At 50.1% G+C, this 13,549-nt stretch overlaps 1 protein-coding gene and 1 pseudogene across 1 annotated transcript in view; one reads left to right on the forward strand and one right to left on the reverse strand.

Annotated features, from left to right (window-relative positions):
- The window catches only part of park (E3 ubiquitin-protein ligase parkin), a 651,541-nt gene that overhangs the window by 301,820 nt on the left and 336,172 nt on the right, over positions 1-13,549 (forward strand). The window lies entirely within an intron of this gene.
- Positions 10,577-11,345, reverse strand: LOC135909844 (uncharacterized; annotated as a pseudogene).

The following is a 13,549-nucleotide window of genomic DNA, read 5'->3' on the forward strand; positions in this document are numbered from 1 at the left end:
AAGTAATGTTTAACAGTCTCGGAAGAGAACAGCAGTTTACAATAGGCAGCGAGGCACTGGAAGTCGTTAGGGAATACACCTACTTAGGGCAGGTAGTGACTGCGGATCTGGATCATGAGACAGAAATAATCAGAAGAATAAGAATGGGCTGGGGTGCGTTTGGCAGGCATTCTCAGATCATGAACAGCAGGTTGCCATTATCCCTCAAGAGAAAAGTGTATAATAGCTGTGTCTTACCAGTACTCACCTACGGGGCAGAAACCTGGAGGCTTACGAAAAGGGTTCTACTCAAATTGAGGACGACGCAACGAGCTATGGAAAGAAGAATGATAGGTGTAACGTTAAGGGATAAGAAAAGAGCAGATTGGGTGAGGGAACAAACGCGAGTTAATGACATCTTAGTTGAAATCAAGAAAAAGAAATGGGCTTGGGCAGGACATGTAATGAGGAGGGAAGATAACCGATGGTCATTAAGGGTTACGGAATGGATTCCAAGGGAAGGGAAGCGTAGCAGGGGACGGCAGAAAGTTAGGTGGGCGGATGAGATTAAGAAATTTGCAGGGACGGCATGGCCACAATTAGTACATGACCGGGGTTGTTGGAGAAATATGGGAGAGGCCTTTGCCCTGCAGTGGGCGTAACCAGGCTGATGATGATGATGATAGTAACTCTAGCTGCGCAGGACGCGTTGCGCCATCTGTAGCAGCCCACACCAACTAGGCCAAGCACATCGCATCACTCACATTCCACCCCCGTCCGGATGACCAAGTCACCTGGTCTAACTTGGGGTCCACTGTCACTCGCGCACGAAGTCTCGCAAGTGACGGGGAAGGTGGCGCACACGCTGTTGGCGCTGAGGCTGTCTTTATCGATGGCAGTTTCATCATCAGGGATGGTAGTGGAGGATGTCTACCCTTCAAGGCTGGACAAAAGGTATGCCACAGGAGATAACGGAGGCATGTACAACTTAATTTACAAATCATGCACAGTTCTTGACTGGTTAAGCAGGCGAGCTGTCTTTCCTTACACACGCAATGCCTTGAATGTGGATGCAGTCAACTGTGTAGGGGTTGGAGGACGGACGTCGGGATAGAGACCAAAACTTGGGAGGGTTTATTTTACATTATGTGCAGGGAGGTGAGACGTCAATGAACAGTCGTACAGTCATTACGGGCCGGCAGCAACTCGGACGCTGCGGCCCGCGGCAAGAAGTTCGAGAGAGGTGAATCAGGGGAATCAGGGAATATTCTGGTCTCTCTGGAAGCCTTCTTATAAACCCTTCGAGCACTGGAAGTCGCGTCATGTTCGACCAATCGGAGAGTCCGCTCAGATGACGCCACTTTCAGCCAATGGTTGGCGCCCGTATCGCGTTGTCACACCCGGTGGCTCTCTGCGGTCTTGCCTCGCAGTGGTGCAATGCGCTTCTTCAAAGGAGGAGAAGGGAAGGGGCGCTCATGCTCCATTGTCCGAGGGTTCACCTGCTCCCGGTGCTACGCCCCTCAGCGGTAGCAATTGTCTTCTTCAAAGGCGATGAAGAGGTACGCTTGGGCCTTTCCGGCACGTCTGGCTGTCACGGCGCATTACCGCCGTCTTGGTTTGGCACCCACTTCACTTCCAACAATGCCGTGCTATCTCCTCGCTCTCTGGAAGAGTCAAGCAGAGAATAGCTACCGGCGGCTTACAAACTTGTTTGCACGTGAACTTGTTTGCTCGGGCGCTCCTCTGGAATGTGCTTTCCTGCTTCTGCATTCCTCAATTAGCTGTGATGCAGTTCGATGTGGTCTGGGGAACTCGAAGTAGCCTCAGGAAACGGCGCCATATCTAACAACTGCTCAGTGAAACGGTAGAACCCTCTGAAGCGCGGCGCCATTTTCTCGTGGGGTGCTGGCGCTTGACGCTTGATCCATACTAGGTCACCTATTGTGAAGCTATGGGAGCGATGGGTACTATCATAGTGCCGTTCGCGGGAGGCTTGAGCTGCTCAATAAGGCCGGTTTGTTGGTGCGACCGTTGTTGCCGGAGAGGAACCGTAGGCACGTAGCTGAAGAGTAACTGGAATGGTGAAAAGCTTGTGCTAGAATTCACCGAAGTGTTGACCGCAAAGGCTGCTTCATGGGGCTTTACACGCCATGATAAAGGTTCCAAAGCACATATTTGTTGTAATACTGTATGTAATGTCCCATTGCTATGTTCAACGAGGCCATTCCCTTCAGGTCGGTAGGCTGTTGAAAAGTGCAGCTCAAAGTTATGAAGACGCATGAACCGCTTGAACTCTGTCGACTCAAAGGCTGACCCATGGTCCGAGAGGCAGGTGCACCATAGCAGTGAAATACTTTATGCAAATTCTGAATAACTTCGCGTGCTGAGGTTGACGGAATGGCTGCTGGAGCAATAAAGCGAGTTGCAAAATGAATCACGTTCAGCATGTACCATGATGAGTTGCTGGGAGGCATAGTTGTTTGGCCGATAGCAACGCTTTGGAATGGAACATCTGAAGTGGGCATTTGGCCACGAAAACCAACACTTCTTGAGGTTGGACTGTTATGGGGCTCTTGCAGTGCCCAGGGGGCGCTGCGACAAAGGTGCTAAAAAGCGCCCTCTGTCCTAAAATGGGTCGTACCAAGGTCGGTCGTCTGCTTCGGAAACCACGTTTACAATATGGACCCGCCACTTTCGGTTGTGTTGTAGCACGGCCTGCTGCGTATATCTGGCGCCAAAGATTTTTTCAAGGGTGGCACGCTGCGTAAAGGCAAGTAATTATGCATCGCCGAATAAGTGTACGCCGTTCAAGAATTAGGCGGCGAAGTTTTAGCACAGTCAATCGCAAGTGAAGTGAGTCGCGTACGAAGTGGAACTACAGGTAAGGTTTGCACGCTAGCTGCTAGATTCAGGCGCACAAACGCGAGGAAATGCGTGCTATAAATGAATCCACAGCAGCGATAAGCAGACATCATGTGTGCGGAACTGCTCGAGCACACGACGGTACGCGCCGCGATGTACGAACTGCTCGAGCGCACGATCGTACGCGCCGCGACGGCAGCGGTCTTTCGACATGACGCCAAACGGCGGGCCTCCTGCAATCTTAGTTGACTGCATGCCGCTAAACTGATGCAATGGATATGAGCTCGCACGTGCGTGCGAATCGCGCTGTAGCGCGAGCTTGTGCGCTGCTCGCTTGATGTAGCTTTAATTGACAGCGCTCGAACATCGATGTGCTGCAATCAATACTGCCTTGCTGCGCTGCCTCAACGTGCTGGCTTGACATCAAGGATGAGCGCATTTAACTGTCTTAACCTATGCTGCTCGTACTGGAGTAGTGAATTGTCATCGAATGAGCCCGACCATTTGTGCTCATTTGCACACACTTCACCACTTCGCATCGGTCGAATTGTTAATTGTCGCTGTGGCAGGGTCTCGAATCGTGAATTACCAGCCATGCCTGCTGCTATGTCGGTCTGCTGTCGGGACTGTAGGTGCAAAAGACCGAAATTTCGAACGCAGATAATCAAGCAAGCTTCAAGACAGGCGAAGCAGTCAGCATGGCACGAAGTTTCGCTTACTCAGTGCGATGAACTGCAGCTGTGCAGTGCGCCACACGCTCCACTTCGTGAGGCTTTGAAGGAAAACGGTAGAATCTGATGTTGGGATTCAGGCCTTCTTGTTCATGGCAGCCCACGACGCAGAAGTAATGACGGTGACGCCTTTTCGAGGCTGGGCTAGGTCTCTCCGGATCGGCATCACCGATTCCTTCTGCTCCCAGCATTACGTCCTACGGCACACGGAGAGTCCGTTTTCGTTAAACTATAGGCTGCGACGAGCTCGCAGCGTGGTCGGCGTGGTCTGTGAGAAGTGACGAGCCTTTTCGCACTGGCAACCGGGCATAAAAAAGTGCGAATCGACGCAAAACTCGGCCTAGAAACGTGCTTCGCCACAGCCAGGGCTCAATACGACCCAAGCTGGTACGACCGAGATGTCGTTTCCCGCACCGCCACCAGGCGCCGCTACTATACCTCAAACTCCAGCGCAAGACGCCCATACTGCTGACAGATCTGGCAGGATGACACGTAGATCTTGACTGCCTTTATCATATCTGGCCACCAGTAGCGGTCTTGCACTTTGTGTAAAGTCCGCTTAACCTCGAAGTGACCTGCACCATCATGTAGTGCCTGGAGAATGGTGGGGCGCAATGAGGATGGTGCTACAACATCATAAGTCCCTGAAGGTGTCTGATGGTATAGAATGTTGTCGATTAGGTTGAACTCGGCCGGGGCATCTCCATTGGCAAGGCTTTGAAGAATTGCACTGCATTCAGGGTCTTTTTCTTGAGCGGTAGCCAGCGCTCGGTCGGAGTGTGTGATTGCACATGAAAGTCGAGAAAAATGGTCAGCTACAACATTCTGCCGTCCAGGCAAATGTCTGACAGAGAAGTCAAATTCAACCAAGTTATGGATGTAAATCTGCGAGATGGTTTCACACACCTGGTCAAGCAAGCAATGGTCCAGTTATCTGTAACTAGGACGAACTTTATTCCGATTAGATACTGACGAAATTTCACTGTTATTGCCCAATCTACTGCGATGCCTTCCGACACGTTACTGTGAAGCTTGCGTTCGTCAGGATTCGGCTAGCACAGGCAATAACACGTTCTTTGCCATCCTGAAATTTTGACAACACTGCTCCTGTGACTTCACCAGAAGCATCAGTGATTGCTGTTGTTGCTGCAGATTGATTGAAATGAGCAAGTAGTAGTGGCTCTGTGGGGGATGCGCGAATAGTCTGGAAGGCACTTTGGCATGCTGGGGACCACAGAAATGTGGACGAGTTGACTAGGGCATGAAGAGGGGATACCACTTTAGCGAAGCTCTTGATGAATCGACTGTAAACGCTGGCGGTCTGTATCCAGGAAAGGACTTCCTTTTGGTTTTGGAGAGTTGCGATAAGGTACATGGCAGCTGCTCTTTCTGGATGCGGGCGATGGCCTTCGCTTGATATGATGAACCCAGGAAATTCGGTGTAAGCGACACCTAAGGAACATTTGTGAAGTGAGGCCTTAAGTCCACTGGTATGCAGCAACTGGAGGGCCTCTTGCATCAAGTCTGCGAATTTGGCGAATGACTCTGCATAGACAAGGATGTCATCGAGATCTACTCGTATGCCACATTTCTCCGGGTGAGGCTGAAGGTCTTGGAATACCAGTTGCATGGCTCGCTGAAATGTGGACGTTGCAAACTTTAATTCGAATGGCATTCGGGTCAGCATGTAAGTTCCGTGATGGGTGATGAATGCTGTTTTCTCATAGACCGGGGGTCTCAAGCTGACTTGCCAGTAGGCGCACTTGATGTCGATTGTGGCGAAGTAGGCAAAGCCAGCGATGTCCTGAATGATGTCATCCACAAGTAGTAGGGGGTGCAGAACCTTGATCGTACGTTCATTAGATGGAATGTAATTCACACACAAGTGCTTCTTTCCACTGTAATACACCACAACGACTGAGAATGCCGACGGGCCAGATGCTGAGAGGATGATATTTTGAGCAAGAAGCTTTTTAATTGGCCTTTCGAGGAATTGCTTGTCTCATAGCGTTTATCTGTAAGGGCTGCGGCTGTACGGCACAGTATTTTTTGGGCAGGAAATCAATGCGAATTTGAATGTCGGTAAAATGACCAATGTCTTCATGGCGACAAAAGACGCCATTGTTCTTGGCCAGTATGTCGGACTGCTGTTGAGGGGAGAGCTGGCTTCCTAGGCTGGCTGGTGGAAGTTTGGGGTCGATGGTTACAGGCACCGTAGTGCAAACTTGTAAAGCAGCAGTGCTGCTGTCCTACGGCACTGTCTTCGCCGCCGAAGCTTGCCAGCAAGGCTCTTCTGGCGAAGGTCATCATCATCAGCAGCAGCCTGGTTACGCCCACTGCAGGGCAAAGACCTCTCCCATACTTCTCCAACAACCACGGTCATGTACTAATTGTGACCATATCGTCCCTGCAAACTTCTTAATCTCATCCGCCCACCTAACTTTCTGTCGCCTCCTGCTACGCTTCCCTTCCCTTGCAATCCAGTCCGTAACCCTTAATGACCATATTTCTTTTTCTTGATTTCAACTAAGATGTCATTAACTTGCGTTTGTTGCCTTAGCCAATCTGCTCTTTTCTTATCCCTTAACGTTACACCCATCATTCTTCTTTCGATTGCTCGTTGCGTCGTCCTCAATTTAAGTAGAACCCTTTTCGTAAGCCTCCAAGTTTCTGCCCCGTAGGTGAGTACTGGTAAGACTATTATACACTTTTCTCTTGAGGCATAATGGCAACTTACTGTTCATGATCTGAGCATGCCTGCCAAAGGCACCCCTGTCCATTCTTATGCTTCTAGTTATTTCCGTCTCATGATCCAGATCCGCCGTCACTTACTGCCCTAAGTAGAAGTATTCCCTTAGCACTTCCAGCGCCTCATTACCTATTGTAAATTGCTGTTCTCTTCCGAGACTGTTAAACATTGCTTCAGTTTTCTGTAGATTAATTTTTAGACCCAGTCTTCTGCTTTGCCTCACCAGGTCAGTGAGCATGCATTGTATTTGGTCCCCTGAGTTACTTAGCCAGGCAATATCATCAGCGAATCGCAAGTTACTAAGGTATTCTCCATTAACTTTTATCCCCAATTCTTCCCAATCCAGGTCTCTGAATACCTCCTGTAAACACGCTGTGAATAGCATTGGAGAGATCGTATCTCCCTGCCTGACGCCTTTCTTTATTGGGATTTTGTTGCTTTCTTTATGGAGGACTACGTTGGCTGTGGAGCCGCTATAGATATCTTTCAGTATTTTTACATACGGCTCGTCTACACCCTGATTCCGTAATGCCTCCATGAATGCTGAGGTTTCGACAGAATCAAACGCTTTCTCATAATCAATGAAAGCTATATATAAGGGTTAGTTATATTCCGCACATTTCTCTATCACCTGATTGATAGTGTGAATACGGTCTGTTGTTGAGTAGCCTTTACGGAATCCTGCCTGGTCCTTTGATTGACAGAAGTCTAAGGTGTCCCCGATATTATTTGTGATTACCCTAGTAAATTGTTTGTAGGCAACGGACAGTAAGCTGATCGGTCTATAACTTTTCAAGTCTCTGGCGTCCCCTTTCTTATGGATTAAGGTTATGTTGGCGTACTTCCAAGATTCCGGTACGCTCGAGGTCATGAGGCATTGCGTATACAGGGGGGGGGGGCAGTTTCTCTAGAACAATCTGCCTACCATACTTCAACAAATCTGCTGTTACCTGATCCTTCCCAGCTACCTTCCCTCTTTGCATAGCTCCGAAAGCTTTCTTTACTTCTTCCAGCGTTACCTGAGGGATTTCGAATTCCTCTTGACTGTTGTCTCTTCCATTATCGTCGTTGGTGCCACTGGTACTGTATAAATTTCTATATAACTCCTCAGCCACTTCAACTCTCTCATCCATATTAATCATGATATTGCCGGCTTTGTCTCTTAACGCATACATCTAACTCTTGCCAATTCCTAGTTTCTTCTTCACTGCTTTTAGGCTTCCTCCGTTCCTGGGAGCATGTTCAATTTTATCCATATTATACTTCCTTGTGTCAGCTGTCTTACGCTTGTTGATTAACTTCGAAAGTTGTGCCAGTTCTATTTTAGCTGTAGGGTTAGAGGCTTTCATACATTGGCGTTTCATGATCAGATCTTTCGTCTCCTGCGATAGCTTACTGGTATCCTGTATAACGGAGTTAGCACCGACTTCTATTGCACACTGCTTAATGATGCCCACAAGATAGTCGTTCATTGCTTCAGCACTAAGGTCCTCTTCCTGAGTTCAAGCCGAATACCTGTTCTGTAGCTTAATCGGAATTCCTCTATTTTTCCTCTTACCGCTAACTCATTGATCGGCTTCTTATGTACCAGTTTCTTCCGTTCCCTCCTCAGGTCTACGCTAATTCGGCTTCTTACCATCCTATGGTCACTGCAGCGCACCTTGCTGAGCACGTCCACATCTTGTATGATGCCAGGGTTAGCGCAGAGTATGAAGTCTAGTTCATTTCTTGTTTCGCCGTACAGGCTCCTCCACGTCCACTTTCGTCTGTCCCGCTTGCGGAAGAAGGTATTCATTATCCGCACATTATTATGTTCCGCAAACTCTACCCTGCTGTTCCTATGCCTATGCCATATTCCCCGACTGCCTTGTCTCCAGCCTGCTTCTTGCGTCGCCCTTCAGTATAGTGTATTTTAACGCGACAGCGTTAAGGAGCTCGTGTCGCAGACAAGCCGCTGTCGTTGGCGTCGGTGGCGTTGGCCGTGAGTGATAAATCCCGGGAGGCACTTCATATATAAAAAAAAACGAATCGAACCAGGGTCTCCGGAGTGTGAGACAGAGACGCTTCCACTCAGCCACGAATCCGCTGCTTCAAAGCGGTACAAAAGCGCCTCTAGTGAATGCGGTGTTGCCTTAGAAACGTGCCGTAAAAAGTTACACTGTGGTGTATATCGGTAATTATGAGCCTGTAGCGTACAGAAGTCGCAGTTATACGAGCAGCGAAGTACGTTTCAGCTACATTTCTTCTCCGCTGTGCGCACACGCAGAGCCATCTTGCGGCAAACACTGAAGCCTCACCCCCCCGTCGCTATGTGTGGCGCTGCCCCGACACGTGGTGCGCCACTCGCCCGCTTCTCCCCTTTGCGCCGTGCGGGGACCCACTACCGGGTTTCGGGCCCCACTACCCTTGCGTTTTATAAGTTTTCTCGCTCTCTCCCCTTCCAACTTGCAGCGTGCGTCACTCGAGCTTTCGTGTTTAGGCGACGCGGCGCCTCTTTCCCCTCACAGCGCGTTTCCTAGGTGCAGCGTCCGATGCGGGACGCCTCTGATGTGATCGCTGTGCCGTAGCGCGTCTGGTGGGAAAGCGTCCCCTGCGATGTGCGCCGAGCTGCTTCCGAGTAGTCATGCGTCTGCGTGGTGCTCCCAAGCGGGATAGAGGACGATCCCATCGAGGCGTCAGCCCCATGATCGCGTCGGCCTTCATGGCGCGTCGTGGCCCGGCTGTCCGTGCCGATCACGACGTTTGGCTGGCGTAGATCGTTTCTCCCTCCGAGACACCGAGTTCTTTCGTTCGTTCCGCTTGCTCAGGCGCACGTTTCGTTGCCGCGCCGAACGCTCACCGCGTGATTTGTGGGTGCGAATTCCGATGCGGGGCGCCTCGTAAGTGATCGCTGCGCCGTAGGGCACTGTCTTACACCCCTTGGCGGGGTGTTAGACAATGCGCTCACCCCTTGGCGGGGTGAACGCTATCGCGCTCCACTCTTGAAGGCGAAGCTTAAGCGTCCTCCAATTTTTGTTTTCTCTCTACCCATCGCCGATTCCACGTCTTCATAGAAGCTTTCGACTTCCTGGTCATCATGATTGGATGTAGGGCTGTAGACCTGTACAACCTTCATTTTGTACCTCTTATTAAGTTTCACAACAAGACCTGCCACCCTCTCGTTAATCCTATAGAATTCCTGTATGTTACCATCTATATTCTTACTAATCATGAATCCGACTCCCTAGTAATCGTCTCTCCGCTAAGCCCCGGTAGCACCGGACGTGCCCGCTTTTTAGCATTCTATATGCTTCTTTTGGCCTCCTAACTTCACTGAGCCCTATTATATACCATTTTCTGCCCTGTAATTCATCCAATAGCACTGCTAGACTGGCCTCACTAGATAACGTTATAGCGTTAAACGTTGCCAGGTTCACCTCCTGGCGAAGGTAAAGGTTCTCAATATAGACAGTCTTGTGATATTGCTTCTGCCGGCGCAAAAAGCTTTGACAGGGCTAAAATGACGGCATTGGCCATTTGCTGGACTAGACTCTGAGTGGCCAGAAGCGTTACACCCGTGGCTGGATGTATTAGCTGAGTGGGCTCTGGTGGCTGGAAGATAAAGCGAGATCGCGCGGCCAAAAACCAGTATTCACCCAGAATAAGGGGTAGAACGTTCTTCTCCAAAACTGGTGCCTTAACTACACCAGTGATATGGCCAATAGTTATCTTAACGAGGGCGGACCTAACGGATAGCGCTGTACCACCTCCAACGACGGCAAAAGGGAAATTAGTCCATGGCAAGATTATTGCGGAAGGTAGGATGGCTTTTGAAATCAATGTCATGTTCGAGCCAGAGTCCGGATATGCTTCGTGTTCTCCGTCTCCTGAAACGGCCGCCGTGAAAAATGGACATTGATGTTGGGAGCCTTCAAGTTTGTCAGGCACACTGTGAAAGGCCCGTGGCTGTTGCGCATCAGGGATTGTTGACGATGGGGTCCATAGTGCCCTGTTGCTACGTGAGGGACATGCCGACGCCAAATGCCCTAACTGTTTACACTTGTAACAGATTGCTTGTGCGATGTCTTGGCCGCGCCGAAATGCTGGGCCCCCATACCGTGCAGAAATGGCGTCGTATCTTCGTTCCTGTTGTTCCTTGGGCAGGTCGGAAATGCACTGTCTTGGCAGAGCTGGTAGCTGGAAGTATAGTTCTGACGTCCTGAATTGCCACTTTGAAATGAACGAAGGGGTGGCTTCTGTGGAAGCACTGGTTGCTTTACGCTTGCCGTGTCGTGGACATGAAGTCGCGCACTCTTGACGGCCTATTAGCCGCGATGGCTGCAATGACATGTGGTTCTTGAAGACCTTGCAGTATGTAATCAATCTTCTGGGCTTCAGTAAGGGTGATGGGGCAGCTTTCAATCACCCACAGCTTTGCGTAAGCGTACTCGTGTAGGCTCTCGCCCGGGCCCTGTCTGATCTTTATGCCGCGTTCCTGCCACTCGATGAGGGTCAGCTCCGATGAAAATGTGTCCTTCAGGGCGGCGCTCCTTGTTTCCCTGGTTGAATGGTGATTTCCAAAAGCGAGGTGCCAATTCCGAGCTGTGCCTTTGAGTTTACTTGGCAATGAGACGGGTGATGGCGTCATCTCATGAGGCAAGCTGCTGTACCCGGCCAACGTAATTAAGCCAGACATTAACAATTTGTACTGGAGACTGATCAAAGTTAGCAGTCGATGACGACAGGTCTGGTAGTGTGGTAACTGTAGTCAAAGGGCGTGGCAACTGTTGAAACAGAAGTGCCAGACTTTCGAGCGTCGCGGGATCAAGGGTGAAACCTGAGTTACCGGCGGTACCCGCTCTCTCCACGCTTGACCGTGGCGTTGCCTCACGATGTTGCTGAATGTCGGCTTCGAGGCGCTGAATGAGCTCTTCCTTAGAGCCGGTGCACTCTAACTCGCGTCGGGCCAATTCTTCGCGGATAAGGTCGACTCCGAGCCGTGACATGGTCGTTGAGTCAAGCTCCTACCAAATAAATGCTGGCATGATGTACCGCAAAGCGAGGCTGGGCGCACAGGAGACTAGGCGAGTGAGCGCTAAGCTACAGGTTATGCGCGGGGTTCAAGTTAGTTCTTGGCTAGTTGTGAACATTTACGGCACTCTTCTTCTGACGGCCGTGTTTTTCTTCTGCTGCGGAGCGAACACAGACGAGTGGTAAAATGGCAGAAGTATCTTCAGGCGTGAGCCTTGGCGGCGTGAGGGCGCGAGTAGAATGACGAATGCGGTTGAAGAGTTGTACTGACCGTCGTTCTTGCGCTGCCGTGGCAGAGTGGCTTGGTAGAGGTTCGGAACCGATTGGGTCAGATGTGAGGCTTGGGCTGGGCGCAGGAAGACTCGCATAGGAGGGAAACGGTTTAAAGCAGGTTAAGGTGACATATACATAACACACGGACTGAGCACTCCGGCGGCTATGGCTTGACTGCCTCGCCCATCGCGGGCAAACAGCAAAAACAAGGCGAGGCTCGCGGAAACGGAAGCAGGAAAATGTAGGTGATGATTTCGGCGTGGCTACTTCCTGCGCAGGACATGTTGCGCCATCTGTGGCAGACCACACCAACTAGGCCAAGCACATTGCATCAGTCACACCAACGCATGGACTTTTCAAGAAGGCATTTTAGAGCCACATATGTCTGAATACAAGCTGCTTCACGATCCTCAAGGTTTTTACATACTAACCCGCAACAATATGTGTTGCCACTGCAGAAGCATTGCATGTGTCGAGCGGCATCGCACACTGTCAAATTACACAACTGTCTGTTTTCATTGACGTCGCAGAAGCCTCAGAAGGGTTCTGAGAAGCCTGGCACACTGGCCTCGCCACCAGACAAGTTTAACGAAAAAAAAAGCAGTGTGCCTGCTACCAATTGATCCCCACTTGAATTTGCAAAAGAAATCAAAAGCATATTTTGATAAATATGCAAGAACAATGGTAGCAGTCAGGACGACTTCGAAACAGAAGGCGACGAAGACAGTCACCGAAATTTTCACAGATGCGACAGCAAAAACATCAATGCTCAAGCGCACTCACTCCAAGGCAAACTCAACGAATGCGGCGTTATTCGAGAAAGGAACATCGCCGAGGATGGCTTTGGCACTGATTAAGACTGCGCCTACACCGAGGACTTCATCGGCGATGCCACACAATACGACACAAAGGACACGGACCATTTTTGAGCAAGATCTTCCAACAACCATTCGAGGGAGTGGCAGCACACGTCTGCCAGCCGTCACACGTGGACCGAGGTCAACAGAACACGACAAATCCCAGACATGAAACAAGTATACGCGCCGTGCACGCCGACGGACGCGCCACTGCTGGCGGCCGTGCGCAGAACACGCGGAAGAGGAGCCTGGCGCGTGCCGTAGTTTCTTGTGTCGTTGATCGTGCTTCTCTGTCCTATTCACGTTTTCAGAGCAAGATAGGCAACACCTTTCGCATCTGTGGGGTGGCCAAAGCTTCAGGGAATGTCGAAGAAGAATTGTCGCAGGGTGGGGGGCTCAAATACCGGTGAAAATGTGCCGGCGATACGGTTCTAATCATTTCCGCCAAAGCCTCATCAGCGGGAGCAACGGTAGCAAAAATGGATCGTCGCTTCGGAGGGTTATTTCTTGTTCTCATCCTTTCCTTTGTCTCGTCGGTGATTTTTCCCACTCGATCATAGTTAGACGCGTGAGCAACGAAGTTCGTCTGCACTGCAGCATGAGGTTTAAAGGTATTTCGCTAAAGTTCGGAATGCTGTTTGCCACTTATATTGTTTTCCACTTCTTTACCGCGTTGCGCTAGCCAGGCAGCACGACTGCATGAGTACATTGCGTTGTATGGCAAAGCTACTGAAGTTTGCAAGAACTGAAATTATTGGTTTCATGTGGCGCGGTAAATCCTCGCACCAGCTGTCGCGCACTTCATGTTCTTACATCTATTTTATGCGTGGCTTTGCACATGTTTAACTGTTGCTAGTTGCTCCATGCATAACTCTTGTCGATTCTTTTGAGCTGCGAAGTTTTCATCCTGCCTTGTTTGTAAAGGGTATAAATCACGCTGTGTCTTATCGGAATGATACCAAGGAAGTGCTTCTTTAACAGCTTTATTCTTTTCGCCCGAGTGTATCTTAGATATTGTTTGCGTTTTTGGAAATGTGTTTAGAAAACAGGTAGTTCAGGGCGAGAATTGCTACTAGCTGCTGCATATG

This window comes from Dermacentor albipictus, unplaced genomic scaffold (assembly GCF_038994185.2).
Source record: "Dermacentor albipictus isolate Rhodes 1998 colony unplaced genomic scaffold, USDA_Dalb.pri_finalv2 scaffold_36, whole genome shotgun sequence".
In the NCBI taxonomy this organism is placed as follows: Eukaryota; Metazoa; Arthropoda; class Arachnida; order Ixodida; family Ixodidae; genus Dermacentor; species Dermacentor albipictus.